Source organism: Balaenoptera borealis, assembly GCF_965194805.1.
Source record: "Balaenoptera borealis genome assembly, chromosome: X".
Taxonomy (NCBI): domain Eukaryota; kingdom Metazoa; phylum Chordata; class Mammalia; order Artiodactyla; family Balaenopteridae; genus Balaenoptera; species Balaenoptera borealis.
In genome coordinates, this window is record NC_138881.1 from 117334981 (window position 1) to 117350430 (window position 15450).

Sequence of the window (15450 nt, forward strand, 5' to 3'; positions counted from 1 at the left end):
CAAGGGGAGGAAAAGAACTGGAGACAGCAAGTTTGAGCAGCTCTTTTGAGGAGCTTTACTGTTAAGGGCTAGGAAATTTACTGTAAATGGGGCAGCAGTGGGAGGGCGCTGAGGGAAGGAGATGATGCCTGAAATGACACATGCTTGTATGCTAATGGGAATGAGCCAGCCGGAAAGAAGAATGACAGAAGGGATGTCCTTGAGTTGGCGTTGGGTAGAATTTTGTGCACGGGTGGACGGGTTGGCCTTAACGTGGATAGATCATCTGTAGCAACAGGTGGGAAGGCAGAGAATATGAGTACGGGTGCAGGTATAAGGGAGGAGTAGTGGCGGGAGCTGGTGGAAGTTCTCTTTGGACCATTTGTATTTTCTCAGTGAAAGAAGAACCTCATCACCGGGGTGTGAGGCTGTGGGAAAATGTCAGGGATTTGAGGGGACAGGAAAATATATGAGATAGTCTTCTAGGAGAATGGGAGAGTAAATGGACTAGGGAAATGGAATAGTATATTTTTTAGGAATCAAGTCCTAGAATTTGAATTGCTGGGTCGAAAATTGTATGTGCATTCTTTTCTTTTGATAGATGTTGACAATTTACCTCTATAAAAGTTAAAACTATTTATACATCTACAAATGATATATGAACTTTTCTGTTCACTTGCTCCTTTGCCAACACAGTATGCTATCAAACATCTTGACCTCTTTCAATATGGTAGTTGAAAACCCATATTTTGGTGTACTTTTAATTTGTATATCTCTTATCATGCATGAAGTAAGCATCTTTTCATATGATTAAAAGCTGACAGGAGAAAATTGCATTTTTCCAGGGAACTACCTCTCAATCTTAACAGGTAAACAATTCTACTTTCTGTCTCTATGGCTAAACCTACACTGAGACCCAGCTTAGGAGTAGAAAAGGTCTTAGAAGAGGTCTTAGGTTTTGTCCAAGCTCACAAGAAATAAGTGAGTCTTAGAATAAGGACCATAAGCCAGGACTTCTGATGTCCTGGCCAGGGCTCAAGTTCTGTGCTTGGTGCTTGGGGAAGACAAAAGTCTTGGGACAAAAGCCATGAAGAACCTAGTGGCAAGTCGGGAATAAAGACACAGACCTACTAGAGAATGGACTTGAGGATATGGGGAGGGGGTGGGGTGAGATGTGACAGTGTAAGAGAGTGTCATGGACATATATACACTACCAAATGTAAAATAGATAGCTAGTGGGAAGCAGCCGCATAGCACAGGGAGATCAGCTCGGTGCTTTGTGACCACCTAGAGGGGTGGGATGGGGAGTGTGGGAGGGAGGGAGATGCAAGAGGGAAGAGAAATGGGAACATATTGTATATGTATAACTGATTCACTTTGTTATAAAGCAGAAGCTAACACACCATTGTAAGGCAATTATACTTCAATAAAGATGTTTAAAAAAAAAAAAAAGTCTTGGGACAGACAAGTGATGAAACACTCATACGTGAGCTTTAGGAAGATGAATAAGCCCATGTGTTTGTGCTGGATGAGGATGGGTGAGGAGCAGTGGATTGCTCATAGCAGGCATTTAGCAAATATGCAAAAGGGAAAAAAAGAGGACACCTTCCAGTAGGCAAGAGCTCTGCAAGACGCAACGGTGGCCTTCCAGCTCATACAACTCTGAATTAAGTGGTCTAATAGGTTCCAGGAGAGAAAGCCAAGACAGAAGGAAAAACTCCCAGAAGTGTTACTCACGGGACTGCTGTGTATGACTGAATAATCTATGTGCTGCACAAAGGGTCCTGGTGGGTGAGATTGGGCAGGAAGACCTGAAAATCAGCCTCAGTTCCGTTCACTGTGCCATGAGCCCACAGGGCTATGCAAGCCCGGAGAGGGTTCACGTTTCTAATATGTCCAACAGGAGGGGTTGCTTCACCCATTTGTTAACCCAGAGGGGCATCATTTCCCAATCCATCTGTCCTGAGGGGGGCGCCTTTGTCTAATTTGAATAAAAGGGCTGTGTAAGCTAGTGATGGCCACATTGGTGCCCTCTGCAATCACGCAGCACAATGTTCCTGGAAATGGCTATGGGCCCTCAAGTTCCTGTGATGTCCCAAGAATTGTATGGAAGGCCTGGAGGTAGGGCTCCCAGTTATAAGGCTGTAGAAGGAGATCAGAGGGAGGCGACTGAGTAGAGATAGGTTTAGGGAGATAAGAAAATAACTTGGAATTATACAAGGAGCCTAAAATGTGGTTTTTCTATAGCTAAAATGCTAAATGTTAATAAAATTAATGTCGTATACTCCACGTCCAGCAGAATAATTTACTGTATTTACAAAATTATGAGGAACTGTTCACATCGAATGTTTGCTCTCGTTAATATGGAACATGAAGAATAGATTCCATTTCGATACAGAAATTAGCATGGCCCCTGCCCAAGGATGATACGCAAATTTGTGAAGCATTCCATATTTTTAATCTTGTAATAACCTATAATGGAATATAATCTTCAAAAAACTGAATCACTATACTGTACACTTGAAGCTCATACACTATTGTAAATCAACTATGCTTTAATTAAAAAAAAAAAGAATAGATTCCATTTGGTTTCTGGTCTGCCTTGTTGTAGTACAGGTTAGGAAACCTCATCAGAAGATAAGAAAGTCAGTGCCAGGGAGGGACTAAGACAAATTAAACTACATTATATATTATATATTTATATATAATATTTATATAAATATATACTATGTTATAAATTATTATATTATATAAATATTATTCACTTTGTAAGAAATTGAATCATTTTTGCATACCGCATGTCTCCAACAACTATTCACTTTCTGACTATAGATTTTCAGGTGTTGATTCCTGCCTTTTGAGATAAACAGAATTCCCACTAGCATTTGAACAATAAAAACCAAAGCACAGTAAAAGACAAGTAACTTTAAAGAAAGCTGTACACTTGCGCAAATTATATGTGTCTGGACTAATAGTCTTTACCACCAAAACACGTGCATCAAATTACAATTAAAGTCATACAGCCATGTTCATATGGTCTATTTAGGAAGGAGGATTTTGTGTGTGCCAAGCAAAAAAAGTGAAAGCAAAGAAAGCAGCAATCCCTAAAGAGAATGTTCATTTTAAAGACATGGAAGATGATAGTATTTAATTTATGAGCAAATGCTCATCTAATTTATTGTATGTTATGGACAGTGCCGATAACCAATACACAGGCAAAGACAGAATCATACAGTATGTGAAAGAAGACCTAGTCTATATTTTCTTTTGAAATAACTATACTCTCACTGAATGTGAATATTGTATTCATTTACCTGAGTATTTGATGGATATCCACTATCCTGATGACCTCCAGTGTTTTCATTTGGTCTGGCTGGTGATCCATTGAATTTTATGGGTGCTGCAAAATATTTTTGAATATTTACTGTCCTGAAAACTTCTAACAGTGAAAAATAATTACTCTTGGGTACAGTTTTACTTCCCCAGTGGCTAATGTTACTTTTTAAGCCTATCAGTTGTCCAGTTAACTTTTACTCACTGGAATAAGCCATGTGCGAATGAAGGTGACATTCCGCTAAAAATACAAAAATAAAAAGATAAAAGAACTTTGGAATTTTGTCCAAAGTTAAAAGATAAAAGAACTTGGAATTACTTACATATTTTTACTCTTTTTGTTATATGGAAAAAAGGAAAAGTTTAACTATAGTCCAGTTATCTGTTTTTTCTCTATCCTTTGAACTAAGATACTCTGCTTCCTTGAGAATTCCGAAGTGGAGCCAGTAATATGAGGTCACGCACATCACCATATTAGTATTACTTCCTAGAATCAAGCCAGCCAATGGGGTGACTAAGAGAATGAAGGGGTGGGCCTAGAGGGCTGCTTAGGGTTCCTGCTGGGAGTGTGGACATAGGGGTGAATGAGACCAGATCTCTGCCCTCAGGGAGATTGTAGTTTAGTAACAGAAGGCAGACAAGATATCAATGACAATTCAGGATGACACAAAATCACACAAATCAAATAGAGGAGGCAGTAGAATGTAAAGAGGAGGGATTCGGTGATCAAAATGCCTGGACCCCATCCCGTTCTCTCACTTGCTAGTTGTTGATCTAGAGCAAACTACTTGCTCTCTGAAGCTCAGTTTCCTCATCTGTAAAATGGGGGTAAAAATAGCACCTCTTTCACAGAGTTATTGTGATGGTTAAATAAGATCTTCAGTGTAAAGTTCACAGTAGTGTCTGACACCACAAATCTCAGCTCTTGCTGTTATATATGACAATACCTACATGCATAGTAAACCAACAACTCAGTACCCCTCTAGCCTCTGGGATACTATTCAGAGACCTAAACCCCAGAGTGGCTGCCTCCCAGAGTTTCCTTTATGGAGACAACTTGGATAATCGCAAAACCTGTCTAGTAGTCACCTGATATCCCTAGGCAGTTGATTATGGCAGGTTTTTGCTTTATTCCTATAAGACCCCATTCTTGTCTTTCCCCCATCATTATGTGATTGCCCCACTCTGTCTCTGCCCTGAATTCTCAGAATTTCATCTGACTCACTCCTTCCATATTGGTTTGTCTTTGGACCTGGACAGACCCTGATGTTTGCTCTCTTTTGACTTAGTTTTGGACAGTCAATCTGTCGAAGGCACTGAAGCTTTAATCAATGTATAAGTCAGGATTCTACCAGAGAAGCAGAACCAGTAGGAGATATAAATATCACATATATCATATATATATATGTATCTTTGATATATATATATATGTATATATATGAGATATCACAAATATATATATCTCCTATGATATCTGTATCTACCTATCTATCTATCTATCTATCATCTATCTATCTATCCTTAGATCTATCTATCAAGGAATTGGCTTACACAGTCGTGGAGACTGGCTAGGCAAGTCTGCAACCTGTAGGGCATGCTGGCAGGCTAGAAACTCTTGGGCAGGAGCTGATACTGCAGTCTACAGGCAGATTTCCTCCTTCTTCAGAAAAACCTCAGTTTTTCTTTTAAGGCCTTTCAGCTAATGAAGCCCACCCACATTATTGAGGATAATCTCCTTTACTTAAAATGAACTGATTGTAGATGTTAATATCATCTACAAAATACCTGCCCAGTAGCACCTCGAGTAGTGTTTGATTAGATAACTGTGTACTATAGCCTAGCCAAGTTGACACATAAAGCTAACTAAACATCACACTCAGTTTCTCTGAATTCCCCTAAGGTCTAGTGAACATCTAGCACCCCTGAGACTTGGTCCTTCCCTTGGCTTTAATATGCCATGTGCCCAGCCCAGCTGGCTACCCCTACCCACCCACAAGGACATGGCTCCTTTATTAATGATGTTGACTGAGGTGTAGAGAGAAGTATAGGTTAGAGGGCCATTTAAATTCTATCCCTTCATTTCATAATCCCTCTGGAGTTAGAAGTAAGTCCTTAGTAAACAATTAGGCTTGAGATAAAGTAATTAATGCTGTATTGGTGAGATATTAAACAGCTCATTTCAGGTAATAGTATGTTGAGAATCTTCTAGTCCAGTGATCTCTAAACCTGCCAATACATCTTAATCCCTTAGGGAACTTTAAAAATACAGATTTTTAGGTATCAACCCCCAAGAGCTACTAATTCTGTATTAGGGAGGTACTGCATATCTGCATTTAAAAATATTTTTCCTGGTGATTTTGATGCATAGGCAGTTAACGAAACTGTTGACATGGTCTGGCCCCCTTGTGTGACTGACGAGGAAATTCTTACAATGATCTTTCAGCTGATCTCTACAGCTTATCCATTCTGTCTTTCAAAGTGCTTCTCTTATTTCTAAGAAAGGGTTCCCTTTAGGGTTGATTCTCTTTCATAACTTTATGCATGTTCCTTTCCGTTACACTTTTCAGTTGGGCTACAACCTCCCACAAACAGGCTTAGCCTCACTCCAGAATCTAGTCCTCCTCCTATCTCTCCATCAATTACCTGGCACCACCATCCATCCACCCAGTTACTTATGTCAACAACTAACAGTCATCCAAATTACTTTTTCCCCTTACCTGGATTTTATTTTTCTGTTATAGCAGCAATAATATCCTGTTGACTCTACTTCCAAAATTTGTCCTGAATTTTAAACCTTTCCATCATCTACTCTGTTTCCATCTGAATCGAGCCATCAACATCTTTTGCCTGGACTCCTACAAGATACTTTTCACAAACCTCCCTGCTTTCAAAACTTGCCAAGATACAGTCTGTTCTCAACACAGTAGCCAAAATTAAAATTTAAAAGGATAAATCATATCATGTCATTTCCCTGCTTAAGTCCCTGCAAAAGCTTTCCACTGCAATTAGCTATCACATATGACCATTTCCAATAGGTCCCTGTGTAATCTGACCCTTGTCAACCTTTTTGGCCTCACCTCCTACCCTTTTCCATCTCTTTGTCTCTGGACATGTCAGGCTCATTCAGTCTTGGGACATTTATATTAGTTGTTCTGTCAGCCCAGGAAGCACTTCTGCCTATAGTTTCTTGGTTTACTCCTCATCAGTCAGACCTTACCTCAAATGTCACTCTCTCAGAGTGGCCTTTCCTCACTACCCAAGATGCTCTAGCATATGACTCTGTTTTAATTTCTTTGTAGCACTCATTTTCTTACATTCTTATTATTTGTGTGATCCCTCATATTGGTCTGTTTTCCCTCTTAAACTTGTAAGTTTTTTTTAAGGCGTGGACCTTGTCTGTCTTATTTGCTGTTGTACCAAAGCACCTAGCACAATGCTTGGCTTTCTCCCCTTCCCCCCTGCTTGGCTATATAGTGTCCACAAGTACTTTTGATCAGCAGAAGTAACGACACTAGGGACTTCCCTGGTGGTCCAGTGGTAAAGAATCTGCCTTACAATGCAGGGGACACGGGTTCGATCCCTGGTTAGGGAACTAAGATCCCACATGCCATGGGGCAACTAAGCCCACGCGCCACAACTACTGAGCTCAGGGGCCTCAACTAGAGAGCTTTCGTGCTGCAAACTACGGAGCCCACGCACTCTGGAGCCCGTGCGCCACAACTAGAGAGAGAAAACCCGCACGTCACAACTAGAGAGAAGCCCGCACGCCACAATGAAAGATCCCACGTGCCTCAACGAAGATCCTGCGTGCCACAACTAAGACCCGATGCAGCCAAGAATAAAATAAATAAATTAATTAATTAAAAAAGAGAGAAGTAACAACATTAGTCTTCTCTGTGTTCTTCAGCTAAAATCTGAACTATTTTAATGAGTTTGTAGCAGTACTCTCTGAAAGACACGCTAGAGAGTCTCCAGAGGAGGATAGTCAGAACGGTGAAAAGTTTTGAGATTTCAGTTGTATGAGGAGCAGGTCATGCAACTTGCATGTTTAATCTGGAGAAGGGCAGACTAAAGAGAGCCGTCTCATGTTCATCGCCGGTGCTTATCCTCTTTTGCTCATTTGTGCTCTCTAGCTTTCTCCCTAGTTTTGAGTCATTAATGCTTCCTGTTGTGTTAAAGATAAGCTCAAACTCTGGGCCTTTTTTCTCATTATAACAAAAGCTTTTGAATTCAGATGGAAATTACACTTTCGTTCACGTTCTCAGCAGAATAGTCAAGCTTCTTAGGTGAACTTCTGTGGTTTTATTTATGCTGTACTGACACTGGTACAGTCCCTGCTAGCGGCTGTGTTCCGATAGATGCAACAGGCTGGAACATTCAATTGGCTTTCTTTTTATGCAAGTAAAAGTAGTTAAATGCATTATATTCTCAGATTTCTCGGGCATTAGGTTGCAAACACCATCATTTTCTCTTTTACCTCCTGATTTAAAAGAAATTAGTTATTCTTCATAGCAGCATCAGGCACGGAAGCACCAGCAGCTCAGGATACAGTCTGAGTGTCGTGTGGTTCCAGTTCTGCCATCCTTCTGCCAGAGACTGTTTCTTCTTTTCCCACTGAAATAGGTCCTGGGCATCTCACCTTGCTGTTGGAGCGGTGAGCGTGGCTCTGTTGTTGCATCTAAAATAAATTCATTGAAAAAAAAAGAAGTAACAACACTAGTCTTCTCTGTGTTCTTCAGCTAAAATCTGGACTATTTTAATGAGTTTGTAGCACTACTCTCTGAAGGACACGCTAGAGAATCTCCAGAGGAGAATAGTCAGAACGGTGAAAAGTTTTGAGATTTCAGTTGTATGAGGAGCAGGTCAGGTGTAGTGCCTGCCGTGGCTCAGCAGCGCTGTTCTCCTTTTCCCAGCTGGGGACCCAGGGTCTCATGCACACAGTACTGTTGATGACCTGCCTTAAGAATCCAGAGTCCTACCTACTGTAGAGCACAGGGGACTCTACTCGATACTCTGTAATGACCTATGTGGGAAAAGAGTCTGAAAAAGAGCGGATGTATGTATATGTATAACTGAGTCACTGTGCTGTATAGCAGAAAGTAACACAACATTGTAAATCAACTATACTCCCATAAAAAAAAAAAAGAATCCGGAGTCTTAGATTAGTATCTTCAAGGATTCTTCCTAAACAGTTTATTTCATTTCCAATATTTTATCTAAATTGGGTTGCATTTTAACCAGGGATAATTTAGGTCAGGCCTAAAATAGAGTCGGTCCTTTGGTATAAATATTCTTCCCCGAACTATCCAATGAAAATATTTATATATTATCTGGAAGTGGTAACACTCACTCTAGAACATAAAATGGTAATTTTCACTTTTCCTGCTATCCTTCACCATAGTTGATATCACAAATGGTACTAGCATTATAAAAGATATTGGGGAAGCTGGGCCTGGGAAGTTATTTTTGTTGTTTAAAAAGAAATTCCTCATCAATCATCCACTAAGTGGTTTTCACAGCCATTGAAGATTGTTGCCTAGATTTACTGTTTTGTTGAAGGTTGCAAAATGGTGATTTTTTTCGAATTCTCTCATTTCTTCTGCACGTATCAGCTCGAAACTTTTTTTTAAAAAGTGCTTCCACTCATTAGCTACTTGCTTATGCTGAAATACAGCTTGTGCAGGAGAGTTAAGGTAAATGCATATTTTCCTTTACTTATCAATTTTCAGAATGTGGCATTGTTACCCTAGTAACTACCAAAGGTGACCAATACTTTGGTGGGGGAGTTAATTCTAATTTTTATATATTGAATGCATTGCAGTAATTGCAGGTGCTTTTTGATGCTCCTTAGGAATCCCTTTATGTTGGCTCCTGAGTGGGACTGGAAGTTTCCATTAGGTGCCCAAGCAGGCAGGTCAAATCAAGAGCCACTGCACTGGGACGCCGGGGAGAAAAGAGGGGGTGGTTGCTGAGGAGCACCTCTACTTATGTGGCCTGAAGCAATGCGTTGGATTCACAGCGAAGGCATATAGTTTTCTCTCCATGATTTGTTATTCTTTTATTTATGACTAAGTGATTACTTGGGTGCCTATGTTAATCTTTTCATATCTACTCTTCATTCCTTTTACATCTTTGCGTAACTTTACTACACTGGGAGCCACCCTCCACCCCATCCCTGCCCCGGCTGAGCGTTGAATATAAGTTGTGAAAGCAGATATCACTCATCTTGTTTCCAATTTCAAAAACAAAGCTTCCAGTGTTTCACAGAATGTATGAAGTATGTACACTCTCTCTCTTATGTACACACACACACACACACACACACACACACACACACATTTGTAGATACATTTTGCCGAGCACTGAGGTAGTCTCTAAGTCACAAGAGCTGCTAAGTTTGGCTTGCTAGTCTGCTATATATTCATTAGGTAAGAAGTCAATGAGCCAAATGGATGCACGCAGTTTATTACATACAAGGACGGCAAAAGCGAGATCAGATCAGCATGGTGTCAGCTACCCACACCCCTAGTCCCACAAGAAGGCAATGAACCAGAGGGACAAGATGACAGATGACATGAGCAGTGAGTCTCTCCATCATGGGGGAGCTGTTTCCATATTACATCTGGTTTGTTTTATAGCCTGAAGTTGTACCCTAAGGGAGGAAGCAAGACGGAAAGCCGCACGCCTCCCTAGAATGAGGGAGGTGGATGAGAAACTGGCAGCCTTCCACAAGACGGGGAGGAGGTGAGAAGCAGTCCTCACAAGGCTGCTTGCCTTGCCACGTTCCAGGGAGGATCACAGGGCATTCACCCAGACTTAGGTCAGCTCGCAGTTGATTGAGTCTTGCCTGTGAGACCTGTGTGGAGAGGTGCCAGGTTGTTAGGGCACCTGAGCAGAGGCGTTCCCCTGTAACCAAGAGCAAATTCTGAAAATTCATGGAGACTTTTAACTATATTGATACACAGTAATAAAAATACTTTATTTATTACAATAAAATTGTAGTAATATTTAATGGGTCAATTTTCAAATTGTGTTCTTTAGAACAGGGGTCCCCAGCCCCCGGGCCACGGACCAGTACCAGTCTGTGGCCTGTTAGGAACAGGCCCTCACAGCAGGAGGTGAGCGGCGAGCGAGCGAAGCTCCATCTGTATTTTCAGCTGCTCCCATCACTCTCATTACCACCTGAGCTCCACCTCCTGTCAGATCATTGGCGGCGTTAGATTCTCATAGGAGCGCGAACCCTACTGTGAACTGTGCATGTGAGGGATCTAGGTTGCGTGCTGCTTATGAGAACCTAATGCCTGATGATCTGAGGTGGAGCTGAGGCGGTGATGCTAGCGCTGGGGAGCGGCTGCAAATACAGATTATCATCAGCAGAGAGGTTTGTCTGCACAGAGACCATAATAAATCAGTTGCTTGCAGACTCATATCAAAACCCTATCAGTGAGTGGCGAGTGAAAACAAGCTCAGGGCTCCCACTGATTCTGCATTATGGTGAGTTGTAGAATTATTTCATTATATATTACAATGTAATAATAATAGAAATAAAGTGCACAATAAATGTAATGCGCTTGAATCATCCCGAAACCATCACCCCCCCGCCCCGCCCCGGTCCGTGGAAAATTTGTCTTCCACGAAACTGGTTCCTGGTGCCAAAAAAGGTTGGGGACCGCTGCTTTAGAAATCCTTCAGTCTTGGTAAATCGGGATCTTACCACTAGATGGCGTGTGACAAGTATTCATCATTCAATTGGTTGGCATGGAGGGACTACAAACTTAATTCTCATTAATTCTAAAATGTATATACATTTTAACTTTAAATATAATTATCGTGCAATAATTATTTTTGTTAAAGTATTTTATTCTTTACTTTCTGGATTTTAGAGCAAAAAACAACAAACACCTGCATGTACTTAACCTAGATTTACCAATTATTAACATATTGCTACATTTGCTTTATATATCCTCTCTACGATTTTTTGCTAAAGCATTTCAGAGTAATTTTAGACATTATGGAACTTCACCTCTCAGTACTTCAACACGTGTCTCATGAGAGCAAGTCCATCATACCACATTATCATACCAAACTACTATATTGATCTAATATTATCTAATACCTAACCTATACTCAAATGTCCCAATTGTTCCCAAAATGTCTCTGATAGCTGTTTTATTTTCTATCCAGGATCCAATCAAAGATCACACATTGCATTTGGTTGTCATATCTCTCTTTTTGGGTCATATTTCTTTAATCTTCTTTAATCTAGAACAGTTTCCCTGCCCCTCCTTTAAAAAATATTAATATAATAATTCTATAAATATGTAAATGCACATATATATTTATATTTTTAAATATTTAATGTGTATTTATTTACTTCTTCCACTCACTGGGTGTCCTAATATTTTTAGGAAGACAGTGTAACATCCCTAATTATAAATGTTACCCAAAATGGATGAAATTTTTAAAAAGATAAACAAAATGCTTCTATTTCTAAATGCAGCAATTCTACATGTCATGTATAATAAAAACCCATATAAAAGTTTTGGGGGTAGTTGTTTGTTAGATTATGAGCTTTTAGAAGGGGAATGGACTGTGTTTATTCATTTTTATAATCGCTACCCCCAGCCCAGGGTTTTGAAAGTGGTGAGACTCAATACATGTTTGAGGGATGAATGAATGGTTCTCCCTCTCTTTTTTATTGTAGTAAAATATACATAACATAACATGCATCATTTTAACTATCCTAAGTGTACAGTTCAGTGGCATTAAGTACGTTCACATTGTTGTGCATGGCTCTCTTTTAATAACCCAACAACTACAATGTTAATTGTAGAAAAGTTATTAAATAGATAATCAAAAAGAAAAATGACCTAAACACCCCTCAAATTCTACCATCCATAGAAATCCAGACGTAATTACTCAACATTTTGGTATATATCCTTTCAGATTTCTTTATGTATATTTATTCCTATCCACATAACAAAGTGATCACATTATATATACTGTATAGTAACCTGCTCTAATTTTCTCAACATGTAGTTGATGTTTTCCTTGTTAATAATAATAAGTAAATGGGTTGTTTTTGATCTGGTTATATTTCATCCACTATTTTTATGACATGTGCCTCCAGTAAGCACGCTGATGGGTGGGGATCATGATGACAGGGCTAAAGATACAAATGAATTCTGTGCATTAATTTTTTTCTCTGAGCACAGTGGAGAACAATACTGGTTTAGGGCCTGGATTTCTAGTTGTGGTGCTGTTTGTAATTTGGCGATTGCAGAAGGGGTTAGGCATCTTTTGCTGAGGCCCATCTTTAGGTCAGGGGTCTAGTGACAGCGTTGCACCAAGGGAAGGACAAGAACAATCTCTGTCATGTGAATGGAATGTCCTTTGAATCTGAAATCTTCCCTGGGAGAACTTGTTACTGAATGCCTGACTCGCCTTTATTACTTACCTGGGGAAACCGCATCTTGAACAACAAAATGGTAATGCTCCCTACCAGAGACTAGACCTTGTGAATGTTCTCTGATGCCTAGTAGGACCACTGCAGAGAAAAATATTAATGAGGCTGTTGCTAGGAGACGGGAGAGCCAAAAGCCCATGGCTTTGTAGGGGTTCCACTGGAAATCAAGGCATTTTAAGTGTGTTTTAGATCAGAGGTTTTGCTGTTAAATTCTGTCCTTTGTTGAGCATGTACTTTTTAGCATGTAATGTTTAATATGATTTTATATTTTGGGAGGAATTTTGAGCATAATCCCAAGGCATTTTTTCTTTCCCTAAAGCTAATCCCTTCTTCAGAGCACAGCTCATTTTCAAGTGGCTGCTGCGGCTCTGGCCCCCGCCCCTTCAGTGCGACAGCCTCAGAGCTGGTGCAGAGGCCGAGCGCCGGCAGCGGGTAAGTAGCTGAGAAATCTTTTGTAACACAGATATCCGAAATATGCTTTTTAAAGCAAGCGACGTGTTTTGATGGAACAGAATAATACAGAACTGTGTAGGAATTTGTGATTGTAATCAGCGGCATTGAGAAAATGGCTTAATTCAATTCTAAATCTTCCACGGTCACTTTTCTAGTTTAAAGCTCGTTTCTTAAACGGTGAATGAGTTCCTAGAAGGAAATATAGAAACTTCCCTCTTGTGATTCTGGTTAAGATAGTTCCCCAAAGGGGACCTGATGAAGATGTTACTGAAATGAGAGAAATTGTGTTTGGAATGGTATCTCAGCTTTACGATGTTTGCATTAGATGTGATGAAATGGTGACGATTCACGATGTTCTCAGATCTGATTTCCTTTCACAGTATGGAGAGAGCATGAGAAAAATGTTGTTTTGCAATGGGGAAAAGAATACCATGCCTCATTTTTTTCTTAATTAAGAAAATCATGTGACTGGATGTCTGTACAGGAGAGAAAATGAGGAGGGCAGCCTGTAATGTTCAGATTAATTGCTTCACGTGAGAGCAATTAATGGGAAAGATTTAAATTTGGTTTTAGGATGAAAAATCATGAAAGAGAAATAATAACTACGTGACTGTGCCTTTATTTTGAAAATAATTCATTTGTATTTGTGGACATCAATTTTTACAGTAAAGACAGAATATTATCAGTGCTTCCTTCCTTGGAAAGGGATGTGGAAAGATAGCAGATTCCTATCAACAAAGCTTTTATATTTGTTTCTGAATTGTGCCTGAAAATGTTTAAGCTTTTTTGTGTCCTTTTACCTGGAAATTGCTTTTGTAGATATGTTTCTGCAAGAAAAAAAAAGCTGAAGTGCGTTTTTTTAAAAAATTTCTTTGAAATTCAGATTGCTTTGACTTCAACAGGAAGAAAAGGAGAAAAAAGATAGATAAGTAGATTTTTTGAGTTAGATGCCAAAATAGCAATCAGGGAGGAAAAATAAGAATGAAATAGCTTTAAGGAAAGTTGACAAAATGGGCCATTTTTCCAAGCTGAAAATGTCTGCTGGTGGCATGTTTTGCAGGAGGAAAGGGGGGGAGCGTGATGCAGGCATAGGAGGGCGGGGGGCGTTGAACAGAGCACTGCGGCAAAGAGAATGACTGACGCATCCAGGGACATGTGACCATCTTCTGGTGTAGTGAAGAAAATTTTCCAGGAGTCCATCTTGTATAAGAAATTCTGTACCTATTAACATACAAATAATACTGTAATCTTTACATAGTACATACTGAGTTTGTTTGGTTTGATCCTCTGTTGATATACATTGGCACATGTACTCTTTTTTATTGTCTCTTTTCCTAGACTTTCTTTTCTGTACTCTCACCACTTTTATAGCACTTATTAAAATATCTTGTTAAAATACCACCTTTCCCCTTTATTATAAAAATGCACACATTTATTGTAGGAAATTGGGGAAAATCTAAAGATGACTATAAAAATTACCCATAATCCTATAACCCAGAGATAATTACTATTAATATAATTAGTCAGTCCCTCTTCTCTGAATACATGTAAACTATGCATAAAAATATATATTTATATACAAAATGAAGATCATATGTACATATCGTTTTCAACCTGCTTTAATCACTGAACAAAATATTGGGAGCAATTCCCCATATTTTAAAATAGTCCACAAGAATGTGATGTTTTATAGATGCTTAGTTTTCAATCATATAGGTGTCCCACTAAAGGTCCAATTATTGAATGCTTCTATGTGTAATTTTTGCTGTTATAATTTAAGGAATATCTTTCCATATAAATCTCTGTGTGCTTTTCTGGTTCTTTTCTCCTAGGGTAAATTCGTAGACGTGGAATTCCTGGATCAAATGGTATGAACCAGTTTAAGGTTTCTCCCCATCACCCCATACATATCGCCTAATTTATCATATGTGGTAAAGCATTATTTTTCAGTTTTTTTTGCCTATTCATTTTTTATCATTTATGGTGGGTTTTCTTAAACAAATTACAGCTTTACATTTTTAGATATCCACAACTATAAATTTTTGATTTTGTGATTTCTTTCTTTCTTTTGAGGAGTACCTTCACGTGCATTTTTTTCCTAGTCATTTCATTGCTTCGTTTTTTACAATTAACTCTAATTCATCTAAAATTCATTTTGGCATATGGTATGAAGTGGGATCTAATTTTGTGTTTTTTCCAAATAGGTCACCAATTGTTTC

The 15450-nt window shown here is 39.3% G+C and overlaps 1 long non-coding RNA gene across 1 annotated transcript in view; it reads left to right on the forward strand.

The window, feature by feature from the left end:
- Positions 1-1111: 1111 nt before the first annotated feature.
- Positions 1112-15450, forward strand: part of LOC309620134 — a 687819-nt gene continuing 673480 nt past the window's right edge. Inside the window, exon 1 of the long non-coding RNA XR_014239438.1 lies at positions 1112-1431. This is a non-coding gene — a long non-coding RNA (uncharacterized lncRNA). The remainder of the gene's footprint in view (positions 1432-15450) is intronic.